Source organism: Oratosquilla oratoria, chromosome 21, assembly GCF_046742065.1.
Source record: "Oratosquilla oratoria isolate Oo_2021 chromosome 21, ASM4674206v1, whole genome shotgun sequence".
Classification (NCBI taxonomy): domain Eukaryota; kingdom Metazoa; phylum Arthropoda; class Malacostraca; order Stomatopoda; family Squillidae; genus Oratosquilla; species Oratosquilla oratoria.
Window position 1 is genome coordinate 45222972 of NC_134797.1, and position 2500 is coordinate 45225471.

Below are 2500 nucleotides of genomic sequence, written 5' to 3' on the forward strand. Positions count from 1 at the left end.
AACGCTATGACGGAGGATATGTCCCTATCTGTAAGGGTTTCATTTCCTCTTCTTTTCGCAAAAGAAAATTGAAGGTATTTTATTTGTGGTTGTCGGTCTTTGGGATACATCCAATATACATAGTTTCACCGCGTGAAGTCTTATCTTGGGAAAGTCTAAAACATAAGCATTCTATTTGTTTTTGTGATTCTGGCCTTTTCTTTTATTCTTTAGAATACACGCAATAACAAAAATACACATAGTTTCACCTCGCGAAGCGTAGTTATCTTGGGAGAGCCCAAAACATGAACAGTGTCTGTGAGATGTCGATGTGATATCTTTACACGTCGACCAAATCACTTCATTAGTTCCTCCGCCTGCAGCGCCACAACCGACTCAGAAACTTAAACAGCTAAACTGGTTTGAGCAAGATTAAATACCTTTTTCTTTATTTATTCTTTCTTTCTCATTAGGATTTAAGTGTCACATTTGGCTTGGAATGCAAGTGACTCTGTAAACGCCATTTTTTAAAATTCATCCCCTTTTTATAGGATCGAATCACTTTCTTGGAGTTCGATCCCTTTACTTGGCATTGGATTATTTTCTTGTTTTTTTCTTTCGTTTCAGACTAAATCTATAACCTTTATGCCAGTGGTTCCCAAACTTCTTCAGCTTGTTTCCCATTTTTACCATGCCACATTAAACATGTTATCCCATCCACAACATTGATATATATGACCGAATTAAGTCACTTGAGATTTTTTCGTTTATTTAATATATCTGAACATAGTGCATCTCTGATGACTATTGCCAAAGATGTCAAGAACATTAGTGGGATGAATGGAGTTGCATGCTTGAAGATAACTGAGGAATTCTTGGCTTCTTGATTTTCAAAAGTCCTATTTTTTTCTGTCATAGAGACCAGGATACAATCTTGGAAATGGACGTTCATAAACTGATAATAATACAACATGATGTGCTACAATGGTCATTGAACAGACACAATGAATTAACAAACATATACAACCAAATAACTCTCGACGCCATACTCCTGAACAGCACTGGGGTTAAGGATAACAACGGGATGAAGATATTTGAGTACGAAGTATACAAACAAAACATGGAGTAGCCATTGCCGTAAGAGCAGGCCTACAACACAGGAAAACTCACCAATTAGGGTAGAACATTTCAGGCCGATTTCTCTACTCGAAGTTCCAGTAGAAATACTGGAAAAATCATTAATGTAAGGCTGAGGCAGCATCTCGAGGGGGGGGAGGAACTATACAATTCCAGGCAATATGGATTCCGACTACTTCGTGGAACAACCACCGCCATCGCAAGAACGTATAAACAGATAGTAATGTCAACACGTTACCAATGCACATTAGTACTTCGAGACGTTAGCAAAGTGTTCGACAAGGTGTGGCATGATGGACTGAAACTTAAAATAGTCCCCAGAAGAACTAACAAGACTCCTTTGCGGATTCCTAACAGGGCGCACTGAAAATAAAATTTGAAGAACACAAAAGCGATCTATTCCCCCTCAGGAGTGGCGTACCTCAAGGATCGTGTTTCATCAACACTATATACGATATACACTGTAGGTATTCCCCCCTCCTACGGCAAACAGCGACTACATAATTTATGCGGATGACATAACACAAACCATTACCTATCCAAGAAAATCAACCAAAATGATGGCGAAGCAAGTAGAAAGAGCTATCAGCTGGATTACAGACTTTGAAAAGCAATGGACAATAAAAACAAATAAATAAAAATACGAGGTGACCCCAATTGCGAAGTTCAGCCTGGCATCAATAAAAGTAGGTGAAACCAATAAATACTCTAAATCTGGCAAACTATTGGGACTCAAAGTAACCCAGCGGGGCACACCTGACCCATGTAAGCGACAGATTAAAACAGGCTAAAACCATCGCGGCAAAACTAAGGAGATTCAAAACAATGCCAGACAAAGTTAATGTACACCTTTACAAAGCCTTTGTGAGACCAATAATAGAATACCCATACCTCCCTCTTACCACTATCGAAAAACCAACTACAGAAGCTACAGATTTTTCATTCCAATTGTGCTTCAGGGAATCATACCACGGTGAACTAAATGGTGTATTCTGACTCCCCTTTTGGAAACCTCCCATACCTTACTCTTCCTACCACTCGCTCCAGGCGGCTGAGAACATGTTAGCTTACTTCCCAACAGAAGTAACAAAGGAAAGGGAAGGGGAGTGGAGAGGGAAGAGAGAAGAAGGAAAGGAGAGGGAGGAGGGAGGTAGGAAGGAGAGAGGGATGGAGGAAGGAGGTAGGAAGGAAGAGAGAGGGACGAAGGAAAGGAAGGAGGGAGAAGGAAAGGGTTTAGGGAAACTCGGGACAATAATGAGGTCTTGACCGAATCCGACCACCCATCAATTCGGATCCAAAAAATGGTACTGTTCTTCGGCACCGTATATATTTAGCTCGTGCTGCATCAGACTGACACTATTCGATTTTATTCACTTCAGGAAAA

General features: G+C 40.4%; 1 protein-coding gene across 1 annotated transcript in view; it reads right to left on the reverse strand.

The window, feature by feature from the left end:
* The window catches only part of Prestin (solute carrier family 26 member prestin), a 230624-nt gene that overhangs the window by 172843 nt on the left and 55281 nt on the right, over positions 1 to 2500 (reverse strand). The window lies entirely within an intron of this gene.